Below are 16,745 nucleotides of genomic sequence, written 5' to 3' on the forward strand. Positions count from 1 at the left end.
TGGAAGAAATGGACGAATTCTTAGAAAAGTACAACTTTCCAAAACTCGACCAGGAAGAAATAGAAAATCTTAACAGACCGATCACAAGCACGGAATTGAAACTGTAATCAGAAATCTTCCAGCAAACAAAAGCCCAGGTCCAGATGGCTTCACAGCTGAATTCTACCAAAAATTTGGAGAAGAGCTAACACCTATCCTACTCAAACTCTTCCAGAAAATTTCAGAGGAAGATAAACTTCCAAACTCATTCTATGAGGCCACCATCACCCTAATACCAAAACCTGACAAAGATGCCACAAGAAAAGAAAATTACAGGCCAATATCACTAATGAACATAGATGCAAAAATCCTTAACAAAATTCTAGCAATCAGAATCCAACAACACATTAAAAAGATCATACACCATGACCAAGTGGGCTTTATCCCAGGGATGCAAGAATTCTTCAATATCCGCAAATCAATCAATGTAATACACCACATTAACAAATTGAAAAATAAAAACCATATGATTATCTCAATAGATGCAGAGAAAGCCTTTGACAAAATTCAACATCCATTTATGATAAAAACTCTCCAGAAAGCAGGAATAGAAGGAACATACCTCAACATAATAAAAGCTATATATGACAAACCCACAGCAAACATTATCCTTAATGGTGAAAAATTGAAAGCATTTCCTCTAAAGTCAGGAACAAGACTAGGGTGCCCACTTTCACCATTACTATTCAACATAGTTTTGGAAGTTTTGGCCACAGCAATCAGAGCAGAAAAAGAAATAAAAGGAATCCAAATTGGAAAAGAAGAAGTAAAACTCTCACTATTTGCAGATGACATGATCCTCTACATAGAAAACCCTAAAGACTCCACCAGAAAATTACTAGAACTAATCAATGAATATAGTAAAGTTGCAGGATATAAAGTCAACACACAGAAATCCCTTGCATTCCTATACACTAATAATGAGAAAATAGAGAAATTAAGGAAACAATTCCATTCACCCTTGCAACGGAAAGAATAAAATACTTAGGAATATATCTACTTAAAGAAACTAAAGACCTATATATAGAAAACTATAAAACACTGGTGAAAGAAATCAAAGAGGACACTAATAGATGGAGAAATATACCATGTTCATGGATTGGAAGAATCAATATAGTGAAAATGAGTATACTACCCAAAGCAATTTATAGATTCAATGCAATCCCTATCAAGCTACCAACGGTATTCTTCACAAAGCTAGAAAAAATAATTTCCCAATTTGTATGGAAATACAGAAAACCTCGAATAGCCAAAGCTATCTTGAGAAAGAAGAATGGAACTGGAGGAATCAACCTGCCTGACTTCAGGCTCTACTACAAAGCCACAGTCATCAAGACAGTATGGTACTGGCACAAAGACAGAAATATAGATCAATGGAACAAAATAGAAAGCCAAGAGATAAATCCATGCACATATGGACACCTTATCTTTGACAAAGGAGGCAAGAATATACAATGGATTAAAGACAATCTCTTTAACAAGTGGTGCTGGGAAAACTGGTCAACCACTTGTAAAAGAATGAAACTAGAACACTTTCTAACACCATACACAAAAATAAACTCAAAATAGATTAAAGATCTAAACGTAAGACCAGAAACTATAAAACTCCTAGAGGAGAACATAGGCAAAACACTCTCTGACATACATCACAGCAGGATCCTCTATGACCCACCTCCCAGAATATTGGAAATAAAAGCAAAAATAAACAAATGGGACCTAATTAAACTTAAAAGCTTCTGCACAACAAAGGGAACTATAAGCAAGGTGAAAAGACAGCCTTCAGAATGGGAGAAAATAATAGCAAATGAAGCAACTGACAAACAACTAATCTCAAAAATATATAAGCAATTCCTACAGCTCAATTCCAGAAAAATAAATGACCCAATCAAAAAATGGGCCAAAGAACTAAATAGACATTTCTCCAAAGAAGACATACAGATGGCTAACAAACACATGAAAAGATGCTCAACATCACTCATTATCAGAGAAATGCAAATCAAAACCACAATGAGGTACCATTTCATGCCAGTCAGAATGGCTGTGATCCAAAAGTCTACAAGCAATAAATGCTGGAGAGGGTGTGGAGAAAAGGGAACCCTCTTCCACTGTTGGTGGGAATGCAAACTAGTACAGCCACTATGGAGAACAGTGTGGAGATTCCTTAAAAGACTGGAAATAGAACTGCCTTATGATCCAGCAATCCCACTGCTGGGCATACACACTGAGGAAATCAGAATTGAAAGAGACACGTGTACCCCAGTGTTCATTGCAGCACTGTTTATAATAGCCAGGACATAGAAGCAACCTAGATGTCCATCAGCAGATGAATGGATAAGAAAGCAGTGGTACATATACACAATGGAGTATTACTCAGCCATTAAAAAGAATACATTTGAATCAGTTCTAATGAGGTGGATGAAACTGGAGCCTATTATACAGAGTGAAGTAAGCCAGAAAGAAAAACACCAATACAGTATACTAATGCATATATCTGGAATTTAGAAAGATGGTAACAATAACCCTGTATACGAGACAGCAAAAGAGACACTGATGTATAGAACAGTCTTATGGACTCTGTGGGAGAGGGACAGGGTGGGATGATTTGGGAGAATGTCATGGAAACATGTATAATATCATATATGAAATGAGTCGCCAGTCCAGGTTCGATGCACGATACTGGATGCTTGGGGCTGGTGCACTGGGACGACCCAGAGGGATGGTATGGGGAGGGAGGAGGGAGGAGCGTTCAGGATGGGGAACACATGTATGCCTGTGGCGGATTCATTTTGATATATGGCAAAACCAATACAATATTGTAAAGTTAAAAAATAAAATAAAAAAAAATAAAAGTGGTTACAACTCATGGGGGATCCTAAGCCTTAAGCTTTATTTATGCTGTTTGCTGCTGCTGCTGCTGCTAAGTTGCGTCAGTCGTGTCCGACTCTGTGCAACCCCGTAGATGGAAGCCCACCTGGCTCCTCTGTCCCTGGGATTCTCCAGGCAAGAACACTGGAGTGGGTTACCATTTCCTTCTCCAATGCATGAAAGTGAAAAGTGAAAGTGAAGTTGCTCAGTCGTGTCCGACTCTTAGCGACCCCGTGGACTATAGCCTACCAGGCTCATCCATCCATGGGATTTCCCAGGCAACAGTACTGGAGTGAGGATGCTGTTTGCTAGTCCTTATATAACAGCCATTCTCTCTTTAGAATTCAAGGTTTTGCATTTTTTTGCTATTTAATTTATGTTTTAGACAAATCAAATTATACAGTGCTAAGAACACTTCATGAAAATACTCTGATTAGATTTATGTTGCAAAAACAGAGCATTGAGGCAATTTAGTGGCGACATAAGATTTTCTGTTAACTAGAATTGTTGGAAATTGAGGAGATGGGTTTACTTCTTTTAGATGACTTTTCTCCCTAGTTTATTCCATTGAGTAGTCCTTAGTTTGAGATTGCCCTTCCAAACCCAAAGCCAAAAATAGATACAACTTTGGTAGCTATTTTTATAAAGAGTTGAGCATTAAAAGCAAGTTAATAGTTGATTTGAATCTTTTTTCCTTGCCCTAATCAATAATAACTGATACTATCTGCTTCCTCAGAGCAATAAATAATAGTATTGTTATATCTGATAAAATATATGCCAGAGTCCTATATTGGAATATATTCCCCAGGATGGAGGTTTTTATAGAAGAGACCCAGTAGCAGCATGGAAAAAAATGCTATGAATCATCCACAGTAGTTATGTGACTTGACCTTTTTGTGTGTGTAAATAAAGGCTTGGAAAGAGAGAAGAGTACTGGTTGGGGCAGGACAGCAGGTATATTAAAATAGGTATCATGAGGCAGAGGGTTTGACTGAAGTCCATTGTTCACCTGGATAGGTTTCTGTTTCCTTTTCTTATTTCCTCTAGTATAAAAATACCCTTTGTTCCTCTTTATTGGCCCAGTGTATGAATCTTAAAAACTAGAGAAGCCACAAACCATGTACTTTCCATGGACCATGAAATGGTGATGCTGAGGGGAAGATGAGGGTAAGCAAGGCCGCGGTGTTACTTCATCAGGACGCCAAGTGGTGCTTGCTTCTGTTGACAAAATTCTTCCCTTGTCAAGGAAAAAGATTTATTAGGTGGTGCCTTTGTTCTTTATAGGCCTTTCAGAAAAAAGGGGACAGGAAAACTCATGCACTTCTAGGGGATCAGGCTATAGATATTCAATTTCATAAACCATGTATTTTTGATGTGTATTATTATTAAGTGCACTCAGCACCCAGAACAGAGTTGACATTTTCCCCTTAGCAAGGGAAGAATTTTATCAATAGAAGCTTCTCTATGCAATAAGCCAGGTAACTGCATAGCAGAGTAGAATGTCTTAAACTGTTATAAAGTGTATCGTGTTTCCTCCTAGGAGCCATAGTAATACTAAATATTATCTTTCTGACTGAAGAGTTGGTAGCAAATAAATCACAGAGATATAAGTATATTGTAGAGGTGAGACACAGGTGTAAACTTCAGAAATAATTTAAATAGCAAATTAATGAAGTAACAAAATGGGCTTAAATCCCCAAGGAGCAGCCAATGAATGTAAAGTACATGTACAACACAGAAACCACTCAGGCGTCATGAATTTGACCCAGAATTAAAGATAGCTGTTACAAACATTGACAAACATCAAATTCCCCACAATTTCACTTGCCTACGTAGGACTCACTTACATGCCTCCTTGGGAGCGATGCTCTGGGCCTTTAAAAGAGGCAATCCAGTGTAGTTTTAACCAGTGTTTCCTTTTTCTGTTACAGTAAGTTTCCATGTAGAAGGCAGGCACTGTTGACCTTTATTACTGATCTTAAAATAGTAGGTATTTAAAAAATGAGTATTATTGTCAACTATGGGGCTTCTTCTTCCTCTAAAAGTTATCTCCTAAAAGGAGGCTGATTATTCCATTCATAATAGCACAAAAGTATGAATTACATAGGGATAATCTTAACAAGAAATGTTTAGTTTCAATATGAAGAAAACTAAATTTTTAAGGGAAATAAGAGAAGATTTTATTCCTTTGTAGGGGTGGGATTAAATATCTTAAAGAGATGAATTATGCTTTTTTGAAATGAGTTTACTAGAATCCTAATTATATTCATGTAAGACATTTTGGGGGCATAGAAATTATTCCAAAATTGTTCTGGGAGGGAAAATAAAGAATGGCCAAAGATTTCTTTGATAAAGAATCATAATGAGAGAACACTTGTACTATCATGTATTAAAGTGTAATACAATACTTCACATCAGGAGGGTGGCTGGTATCAAGAAAGAAAACAAGAGTTAGTGTGCTTGTAGAGAAATTAGAATCCTTGTTGATTGCTGGTGGGAATGTCAGATGTTGCAGCCATGGTAAACAATATGGCAGCTCCTCAAAGATTAAACATAAAATTATCATTTGATCTAGCAATTTCACTTCTGGATGTATACACAAAAGAGTTGAAGGTAGGGACTCAAACACTTGTACACCAGTGTTCATAGCATCATTATTCATAACAGCCAAAAGGTCAAGACAACCCAAATGTTATCAAAAGATGAATGAATAAGCAAAATGTGGCATATACATCCAAGGGAATATCATTGTCTTAAAAAGAAATGAAGGGACTTCCCCAGCGGTCCAGTAGCTAAGACTCCAGGTTTCCAAGGCAGGGGCCTGGGGTTCTATCCCTGTTGGTCGGGGAACTAGATCCATGTGCCACAGCTAAGAGTTTGCATGCTGCAACTAAAACAAAAAAATACTGTGTGCTGTGACTAAGACTCGGATCAGCCAAAAAAAAAAAAAAAAAAAAAGGAATGAAATTCCAACACATGCTGCAATATGGATGAACCTTGATAAAATATGGTGGATATAAAAGGACAAATGTTGTATGATTCCACTTAATATGAGGTACCTAGAACTGTCACACTCACAGAGGCAGAAAACAGAACAGTGATTACCAGGAGCTGGAGGAGAGGAAGTTTAATGAGTACAGAATTTCAGTTTGGGAAGATGAAGACGTTTTGGAGATGGAGGGTGGTTAGGGTTGTACAACATTGTGAATGTGCCTAATGCCACTGAATGGTACACTGAAATAGTTAAAATAAATTTTATAATGTTACACATATTTTACTGTAGTAAAAAAGATCCCCAAACCGTATTATAAAGTTATAGTAGCAGAGTCATGGCTCAAGATTAGTATTCAGTTCAACATGACCACATGGATATGCAAGAAACTCTATGGTGTTAATGAATTTAACATCTGATATAAATAGCTATTGGTATATATTGAAAAATATTTAGTGAATACTGGGACAATTAGTGAACTCTTTTGGGTAAAAATACATACTTAGCTCATATTATAATCTAAAATGATGGCCATTCTGACTGGTATGAGGTGGTACCTCATTATAGTTTTGATTTGCATTTCTATAGTAATTATGGCACCCCACTCCAGTACTCTTGCCTGGAGAATCCCATGGATGGAGGAGCCTGGTGGGCTGCAGTCCATGGGGTCGCTGAGGGTCAGATATGACTGAGTGTTTTCACTTTCACTTTTCACTTGCATGCATTGGAGAAGGAAATGACAACCCACTCCAGTGTTCTTGCCTGGAGAATCCCAGGGACGGGGGAGCCTGATGGGCTGCTGTCTGTGGGGGTCACACAGAGTCGGACACAACTGAAGTGACTTAGCAGCAGCAGCAGCAGTAATTAGTGAAGTTGAGCATCTTTTCACATGCCCTTTGATCATCTGTATGTCTTCTATGGAGAAATGTCTGTTTAGGTTTTCTGCCCATTTTTTTTTTTTTTTTTTACCTTCCATGTTACATCTTTCTTTTTTTTTTTTTTTTCCCCTCTAATTTATTTTATTTTTAAACTTTACATAATTGTATTAGTTTTGCCAAATATCAAAATGAATCCGCCACAGGTATACATGTGTTCCCCATCCCGAACCCTCCTCCCTCCTCCCTCCCCATACCATCCCTCTGGGCCGTCCCAGTGCACCAGCCCCAAGCATCCAGCATCATGCATCGAACCTGGACTGGCAACTCATTTCCTACATGATATTTTACATGTTTCATTGCCATTCTCCCAATTCTTCCCACCCTCTCCCTCTCCCACAGAGTCCATAAGACTGTTCTATACATCAGTGTCTCTTTTGCTGTCTCGTACACCGGGTTATTGTTACCATCTTTCTAAATTCCATATATATGCGTTAGTATACTGTATTTATGTTTTTCCTTCTGGCTTACTTCACTCTGTATAATAGGCTCCAGTTTCATCCACCTCATCAGAACTGATTCAAATGTATTCTTTTTAATGGCTGAGTAATACTCCATTGTATATATGTACCACAGCTTTCTTATCCATTCATCTGCTGATGGACATCTAGGTTGCTTCCATGTCTTGGCTATTATAAACAGTGCTGCGATGAACATTGGGGTACACGTGTCTCTTTCCCTTCTGGTTTCCTCAGTGTGTATGCCCAGCAGTGGGGTTGCTGGATCATAATCTGCCCATTTTTTGATTGGGTTGTTTGTTGTTATTGAATTATATGAGCTGTCTGTATATTTTAGAAAATTAAGCTTTTGTTAGTCAAATTGTTTGTAAATATTTTCTCCCAGTACATAGGTTGTCTTTTCATTTTACTTATGGTTGCTTTGCTGTGCAAAAGCTTATATGTTTGAATATAAGCTTTTGTATCATTTATTTTTGCTTTTATTTCCATTGCCTTGGGAGACTGATGTAAGAAACTGTTGCTATGATTTATGTCAAAGGATGTTTTGCCTGTGTTCTGTTCTTGGAGTTTTATAGTGTCATATCTTTAAGTCTTTAAGCCATTTTGCATTTATTTTTGTATATGGTGTGAGGGTGTGTTCTAATTTCATTGATTTACATGTGGCTGTCCAGTTTTCCCACTTGCTAAAAGAGACTGTCTTTTTTCCATTGCATTATTCTTGTCTTCTTTGTTGAAGATTAATTGACTATAGGTGCGTGGGTTTATTTCTGGGCTTTTTAGTCTACTACATTGATCCATATATCTCTTTTTGTGCCAATACCATGCTATTTTGATAATTGTAGCTTTTTAGTATTGTCTAAAGTCTGGAAAGGTAATACCTCCAACTTTATTCTTTTTCTGCAGGTTTGCTTTGGCAATTCTGGCTCTTTTCTGGTCCCATATAAATTTTAGAATTATTCTAGTTCTGTGAAAAATATCATAGATAATTTGATAGGGATCTCATTAAATTTGTAGATTGTTTTGGGTAGTATGATCATTTAAACAATATTAGTTCTTCTAGTCCAAGAGCATGGGATATTTTCCCAGAGATTCCAAAAGTTTGAAGAGGATGAAATACTCTCAGTCTTTTTATGAAGCCACGAGCATCCTGATAACAAAAGAAGACAAAGACTGCCAAAAAAGAAAATTATAGGCTAATATCTTTGATGAATACAGAGGCGAAAATTCTCAACAAAATATTAGCAAACCAAATTCAATAGCACATAAAAGAGATCATACACTGTGATTAAACTGGATTCATCCCAGGGTCACAAGGATGGTTCAACATATGCAAGTCAATCAATGTAATACACCATGTCAACAAAAGGAAAGACAAAAAAAAAATGACATGATCATCTTAATAGATGCAAAAAAAAGCATTTGATAAAATCCAACATCCATTCATAATAAAAATTCTTACCAAACTGGATAGAGGGAACATAGCTCAACAAATAAAAGCTATTTATGACAAACAGCCAATATGGTACCCAATGCTAAAAGCCTTTCTGCTAAAATCTTGAAAAAGACAAGGATGCACACTCTCACCACTTCTATTCAACATAGTATTGGAACTCCTAGCCACAGCAATCAAACAAGAAAAAGAAATAAAAGATATCCAAATTGGAAAGGAAGAGGTAAAATTGTCATTATATTCAGATGACATGATACTATATATACAAAACTCTTAAGACTCCACACAAAAACTACTCAAACTGATAAATGGATTTATCAAGGTAGCGGAATGCAAGATTAACATAGAGAAATCAGTTGGATTTCTTTACATTAACAATGAAATGCCAGAAAATGAAAGCAAAAAAAAAAGCATCCTTTTAAAATTGCATCATAAAAACCAACAAATAAAAAAACTTAGGAATAAACCTAACCAAGGAAGTGAAAGATCTATATGCTGAGAACTATAAAATATTGATGGAGGAAACTGAAGATGATTCCCAGAAATGCAGTACTTTCTTATAGCCTGTGATTTTGTCTGTGGTCTTGCTCCTCATACTGCTACATGGAATGGCTGCTAATTAATGACTCACAGTAGAAGCCCATGGAAAGCAGTGACTCTGTCAGCTGGCGCAAGTGAGCTTGAGGACTAGAGTCTTTTGTTGAAGCATAATCAGATCATCTTCCTTTCCTACCCACCACCAAGATAAAGCCTAGGGATGCTCATCTAGCTTTTCAAGGGCCTCCCAATTATACTTCCAATATCCCTTCTCTCCTCTAAATGTGCTCTTAATAATTATTCAATTTAGTTTTAAATCAGGGCAGGGGTAGTGTTTTATTCATCTCTTTAGCTTCAGCACGGAGCACTCAGCTTGACACAAGGGAGAGTTATTGCCTACTGAACTCGAATCAACTTCATTGGCCCTACACAGCTTGCCCTCAGGGTTGGGTTACCTTCCCATTGTATCATAGCTTGGACTTCTTCCCTTCCTAATGTCCCATGCCTGACCTTGGGCACCATCTCAATAAAGGGAAAGGTCTAGATGCCAGAATTCCTTCCCTTTAAACTCTTCACTTGTGCTGTTAGACACTTTGCTTTCCTCCTGACACATTTTAGATAGAATTACATCTAAAGTTTGAAAACACTTGAAGAGTAATCAGTCACACTATTCGTGAATATACTGTGTAGGTCCTGTTTTCAAAGTTTCGCAAGTTTATTGTCTACGGAGAACTCAGTCTAATCTACTGTTTCTGAATTTGTCAACATTGCTTGAGTTTTTAGTGTTTCTTATTTCAACATTTCCATGTGTTTATGACTATGGAAATTTCCCTACTTTGAAATCAATAACAGTTAAATGTGTCTGGGCCAGATCTTGATTCAGTTGTCTGTTTTAAGATTGCTTAATTCTAATCTGTGCTGGAATTTATTCCTGGGAAGACTGCATTATTGTGGTAATTTATGTTCTTAAGGAACAATGTTGCTATATGAATAGGACCATTGGTTCAAGGAAAAGTCAAATAATAGTGATTGTTTCCCTACTTTTAAGAAAAAATGAACTAATGAGTGGATTATTATTATTATTATTTTTAAATTTTATTTTATTTTTAAACTTTACAATATTGTATTAGTTTTGCCAAATATCGAAATGAATCCGCCACAGGTATACCTATGTTCCCCATCCTGAACCCTCCTCCTTCCTCCCTCCCCATACCCTCCCTCTGGGTCGTCCCAGTGCACCAGCCCCAAGCATCCAGTATCGTGCATCGAACCTGGACTGGCGACTCGTTTCATACATGATATTATACATGTTTCAATGCCATTCTCCCAAATCTCCCCACCCTCTCCCTCTCCCACAGAGTCCATAAGACTGATCTATACATCAGTGTCTCTTTTGCTGTCTCGTATACAGGGTTATTGTTACCATCTTTCTAAATTCCATATATATGCGTTAGTATACTGTATTGGTGTTTTTCTTTCTGGTTTACTTCACTCTGTATAATAGGTTCCAGTTTCATCCACCTCATTAGAACTGATTCAAATGTATTCTTTTTAATGGCTGAGTAATATTCCATTGTGTATATGGATTAGTTTTTCAATTAAAAATTTTCTTGTATTGGATTATATTGCTTCACTGGTAATAAGGACTAGCTTGTGAGTAAAGTAAGCAAAAACAGAGTAGAAAACCCAAACCTGAAAAGTAATATCTTAAAAGTTTATGGTGTTATTGTTTCTTGAATGCAGAAATATAAATATGCATCTTATAGCCACATTTTACTGCTAGTAAAATTATTTATAATTTGTGTGGTAGAATTAAATATATCAATCTTTCATGATATATTGCTGTAACTCTATCACAGGTCTCCTCATGAATAAATCTGAGGATTACTGCAACCATAGTTGAGTGCTCAGTATGAATTTTTGTCCAGTGAAGTTCCTAAAAAAACGATCTGAGTGCTTTCTATAGGATAGGAATTGTGCTTAATCTGGGTAGATGGAATATGATGTGACTAAGAGTCTCCTCTTCTTTGGAAGGAATGATGCTAAAGCTGAAACTCCAGTACTTTGGCCACCTCATGCGAAGAGTTGACTCATTGGAAAAGACTCTGATGCTGGGAGGGATTGGGGGCAAGAGGAGAAGGGGATGACAGAGGATGAGATGGCTGGATGGCATCACTGACTCGATGGACATGAGTCTGAGTGAACTCCGGGAGTTGGTGATGGACAGGGAGGCCTGGCATGCTGCGATTCATGGGGTCGCAAAGAGTCGGACACAACCGAGCTAAAGAGTCTCCTTAAGGAACTATTGATTATGTTTTCTTCAAGGTGGGTGAGGAGAGTTAATCTACATTTCATGCTGTTTATCTTAATGGGGGAAAGATCAAGCAGTTCAAACCAATCAATTGTCGTGAATGTGTTTAGAGATATCCAGCGATTCTTTCAGGGGGTGGGATTTGGGCGGACAGCAGGCAACTCACCTAACCTGCCCTTTTCTCACTCTGCAGCCTGGTTCAATACCCACCACCCTACTCTGAGTCCAGAGACTTAAATTCAGTGAAAAGCTTTATTGTAAACGATGTGACCTTGGAAAAAGGCCTGGTCTTATCTTTAGTTCTTTCATCTGTTTACTAAGGGATAGAGCTCAAAGTTTTCTTCCAGTTTAAGCTATATGAGTTGATTTTTACCGTCTAAAAAGGCTGCTAACATGGTTGGAGGAAGCTGCAGGTGAGGTTTCTGTTGCTATTGTGATGGTTTTAGGGCTAGGGAACCAGAAATAGTTAAATCACTTACCACTCCTCTGAGAGAGAAGTTTAAGAACAGTAGCTAAATTGATATTATTAGCTGACCAGCGAGTACTGATCACCAAAGCATGGCTCTGATAGAAACTGAGTTGGGGAATCCGGCGAAGGCCTGGAGATTGACAAGAAGCTTCCAGGCCCTCCTTTAATCTAGATGGCTGCCACTCTGTGGAACAGGCATGGCTCAGCCCAGTGTCAGGTGAGGAGAAGCCCACACAGAAAGAGAGAGAAAAAAACCTGGTCAGGCTCATCTCCTCAGACAGGCCTGGGCCCACAACAGGGACAGCTCAGTTTGGGTTCCCAGAAGCAGACCCTGAGGCTGTTATACGGATGCCAGCGAACACTTCCGGAAGTGCCCTAGGGGAAGCTGCAAGGGAATGGGCAGAGAGACCAGGGAAGATGGAGCCCAGTGAGGGGACCGTTCCAGGAGGACCCCAGTCTCCAGATGTTGTGGGGTACTCCAAGTAAAGCTGATGCCTCAGTCACCTGAGGTTGGGGTTGTGGTGAGGGGAGAGGGAGGGGACAAGAACTCCTGGGCACCCACATCTCTAAGTACATCCAGGTGAAGTGGTTACTGGCTAATCCTCTGAAGAAGGACCCAGACTGGGTCATGAGGGGCAAAGCAGCACCCAGAAGCTGGAGGATGGTGCACAGAACTTGTTCAGGGGCTTCTAGGGGATTTGGGTGGAGCTCTCATAGCATCTCCTTGGAGAGCAAGAGAGGAGAGGATATTTAAAAAAACCCAAAACTTAAGGACATGACTAAGGATCTAAAAACTGAGCTGGGCTCCCCACACAGGTGCAGGAAGTGAGAGAGTCTTTCACAGGGTGCCGACCTCCCACTCCCTGCTGATGAAACATCCTTGGTAATTGCCCTGCTCTTTCTCGTCTTCTGGGGAAAGGAGTGCTATGGATGGGAGGGAAAGATGGGAGGTCGGCAGACTGTAGAAGCATCAAGAAGGAGGGTGGAAGGCCCCTTTACCACAGTCATCTCTGCCTTCCTCAGGGAGTGCTTTCTAGCTCTGGAGAGTTGTTCAGTCACTCAGTCGTATCTTACAATTTGCAACCCCATGGACTGCAGCATGCCAGGCTTCCCTGTCCATCACCATCTCCCGGAGCTTGCTCAAACTCATGTCCATTGAGTTGGTGATGCCATCCAACCATCTCATCCTCTGTCGTCCCCTTCTCCTCCTGCCTTCAATCTTTCCCAGCATCAGGGTCTTTTCTAACGAGTCAGGTTTTGCATCAGGTGGCCAAGGTATTGGAGTTTCAACTTCAGCCTCAGTCTAGAGTAGAAAATCCTCTGGAGAGTAGAAAATCCTAAATAAGGTTGGCTGTTGTGAATCAGAGATTTGCCTGAATTATACAATATTGATGGATCAGAGGTCAGATTTTGTGACTGGAAGTTTAAGGATGTTTTTCTTGGATTATATGGTCCTCTTATCGTTAGTTCTCTATAAGCTAGGACAAGGAAAATAAACTTTGCAGTGGTTATTTTTTGACTTAATTTTATAGCTTTAATGACTTAATTCTATAGCTTCTCCCACCCCAAGACTGAATAGCCCATCAAAAGTTTTAAGTTTCACTGATTATGGTATAATAGTTTTGCCAGAATATAAACAGCTGTGTTTTTTCTTTCTTTCTCTCTCTCTCTCTCTTTTTTTTTTTTAATTAACCATGTGGTTTGGTTATGTTCAAAACCATGGGGTTTGAACATAAGAGCTATCCCAGGGACTGGATAACAAAGGCAGAAGTTCTCTGGTTTCTAATTGGTGGCAAGGGTGGTGTCATCTGTGGTACTGGAATATATGACACAGAGACCAAATTTCTTGAGCAACGCATTAGATCATATGGCCTATGGTATAAGGACTATTGCACAGAATGTTTGAAATTGGAACTAACCTAGGATATATATAATACACAATCCCCCTAAACTGTTGTTTATCAAATTAAAAAAAACACTAAAACCTATATCAAGAAATATATTTAGAAGAGGCAGGCTGATGCCCTGTGTGTGTGTGTGTGTGTGCGCGTGCACACACGTGCTGTGTTCAGTCATGTCTGACTCTGCAACCCCATAGGCTGTTGCCTCCTGGGTTCCACTGTCCATGGAATTTTCCAGGCAAGAATACTGGAGTGAGTAGCCATTTCCTATTCCAGGGGATCTTTCCAATCCAGGGAACGAACGTGTGTCTCTTCTGTCTCTTGCCTTGGCAGGCAAATTCTTTACCACTGCACTGGCGGTATTAAGGCCAAAGACTCTGGGGTAGGATTTGTTGTTGCTGTTTAGTCGCAAAGTTGTGTCTGACTCTTAGCGACCCCATGGCCTGTAGCCTACCAAGGCTACTCTGTCAACAGGACTTCCCCAGGTAAGAGTACTGGTGTGGGCTGCCATTTCCTTCTCCAAGGTGGGGTTGCTGCTGCTGCTGCTGCTAAGTCGCTTCAGTCGTGTCCGACTCTGTGAGACCCCATAGATGGCAGCCCACCAGGATCCCCCGTCCCTGGGATTCTCCAGGCAAGAACACTGGAGTGGGTTGCCATTTCCTTCTCCAATGCATGAAAGTGAAAAGTGAAAGTGAAGTCTCTCAGTTGTGTCCGACTCTTAGCAACCCCATGGACTGCAGCCTACGAGGCTCCTCCGCCCATGGGATTTTCCAGGCAAGAGTACTGGAGTGGGGTGCCATTGCCTTCTCCTAGAGGTGGGGTTACTTAGGTCCAAATCCTGTCTGCTGCTTGCTAGCTAGACCATCATGAGCATATCACCTAAATTCTCTGTGCCTTAGTTTGTTCAACTGTAAAACTGGGGTAAAAAATAGTCCTCTCTCATCTGATGATCTTGAAGATTAAATGAGTTTATGCATGTAAATTCCTCTGGTATACTCCCTGGTACACATCAAGCATTATATGAGTGTTTGCTAATAATAAGTTTATTATTATTAGCATATATTTGCAAACACATAATATCTGAAATAGAAATGGATTACGTATAACACAATTTAGTATTTTCTGCTTCTTACTATTCTAGTTTCATTAAAAACATATAATTCAGCATCCTCTAATGGATTTTGAATTACACTTTCAAAAATAGTGTCTTGTGTATAGCTGTCAGCATCCTTACAGGCAGCAGTACTATTAAATAGGAGACTTTTCAAATGTTTATGATATCATTTACTTTCCCTCCTTTCACAAATTAACTATTAAGACTTCTATAACCAAGGAAGGAGACAGGCTAAAGCTTAGAACACTAAGGTAGTGGCTTGGAACACTAGGCATTTAAAAGTTGGAAAGTGGTGGGACTCAGTTATTGGAACTTTGGATTGGATAATTCCAAGGGACTTGAGAGGAAGAAAGTGGGACTTTCCAAGATTCCTGCTGTGTCCCTTGAACTTCTGCTCTCAGAAAGTACATTTAATAATATCACTCTCCAGCCCCTCTGTCTCCTGCTCTTTCCTGAGGAAATATGTTGTTGGCTGGACCTCAGTGAGTTGAAATGGCAGATAAATGAAGACCTTGTTCCTGTCCCCACCACCCCCCGCCCCAGGTAAATCATCTAAGTGCAAATAAATGCCTTTGTGTTTATTAGGATGAGGTGATTTGTTTCCAAATGGGAACGAGGTTATGCTTTCATTTGTGAAATGTCTTTTTTTCTCTCCTTCTGGTGATTATAAGTGCATCTAGAGGCGAAGTGAGGCTATAAACCTAATTCATAAACAGTGTGAATCCACAATAAAATTATATGCATCTTTAAAAATGGCCTCCCTTCATATAATTGCCCTGATGCAATGCTATAAACTTCTGACTTGAGATATTAAATGAGTGAAAAAGAAACCATGTCACACTAATTCAAATGTGTTAGGCTGATTAAAAATGAATTTCTGATGAGGAGGTATGTCAGTAAAATCGTAATTAAAATAGTGCTTCCCATGATCAGGACGTGCTTTTATTTTATATTTTTTGTGGCACAGTATTTCCCAGAAGGTTATGACTGCATATGGCAAAGATGGAAAATGAAGACATGAAAATGAGGTCATGTCCAAGTGGGTGAGAGGCGATCACCATCAGCAGCCAAGCCAGATCTGCTTCCTATGCAAATGATGGCCCAAGGGCTGGCAGGAGAGCCATTAAGGTCTTTGTTAAGTCCTGACTCATCGCCATCTGCTCTCAAGTAGCACTGTACTAAATGGGCAATGTTGTAACATCTGGGGTAGAGAGTTTCTTCAGTGTGTTCTGATTTCAGATGGTCAAACAGGTTCTGTCTGATTAAAAAATGGTTTAAAGTTATCTCATTTCTTGAATCACTTTCCCTCCCCCTTCTTTTCATATCCAATTAAAAATTTTGCTTAATAGGGTCTCTTTAGCTTTCGATAGAAAAGGAGGGTGCTTGGGATGATGGTGTTTAGAACTGAGATTAGGGATAAGCATACCATTTATATTCATTCTTGTTTCTGTCATGCATCTAGAGATTCTCTTGGGATCTCTTGTACATTCATTCATTCATTGTCGGTTTATGCAACATGTTCACTGAGCATCTACATGTGTGCAGGAGATTCTGATAGGTCTATAGAATCACCAGGGAACAAAATCAAAGGGGCCTTGGCCCTCCTGAGAATATTCTCAGTGGGGATGATGGAAAATAATAAGCAAACACAATTATATTTTGTTTTGCTAAGAC

Source organism: Bos taurus, chromosome 20 (genome assembly GCF_002263795.3).
Source record: "Bos taurus isolate L1 Dominette 01449 registration number 42190680 breed Hereford chromosome 20, ARS-UCD2.0, whole genome shotgun sequence".
NCBI classification, from domain to species: Eukaryota; Metazoa; Chordata; class Mammalia; order Artiodactyla; family Bovidae; genus Bos; species Bos taurus.